We start from the raw sequence: 210 nt of genomic DNA, 5'->3' as shown, positions 1-210 counted from the left end.
TAAGTCAAGGAGGTAAATCAACATTAACACTCAACAGCACCTGAAAGTGTGCTGATGTGGCAATCTATTTCAATGGCTGAAAAGTTGACATGTGCCATTCATATATGCTGTAGTTCGTGACAGTTGAACACAAAGTCTTAGTTTTTTGTACATATATACATATTCTGGAATTCATGTTTTTATTCTAATAATATTTAATGTCATGGTGTA

At 32.9% G+C, this 210-nt stretch overlaps 1 protein-coding gene across 1 annotated transcript in view; it reads right to left on the bottom strand.

Moving 5' to 3' along the window:
* LOC119592997 (long-chain specific acyl-CoA dehydrogenase, mitochondrial-like) overlaps positions 1 to 210 on the bottom strand; it is a gene marked incomplete in the record, with an annotated part of 16,246 nt that overhangs the window by 8,055 nt on the left and 7,981 nt on the right.

Source organism: Penaeus monodon, chromosome 31, assembly GCF_015228065.2.
Source record: "Penaeus monodon isolate SGIC_2016 chromosome 31, NSTDA_Pmon_1, whole genome shotgun sequence".
Lineage (NCBI taxonomy): Eukaryota > Metazoa > Arthropoda > Malacostraca > Decapoda > Penaeidae > Penaeus > Penaeus monodon.
The sequence above is the reverse complement of the archived record's forward strand: the minus strand, read 5'-3'. Positions and strand labels throughout refer to the sequence as shown.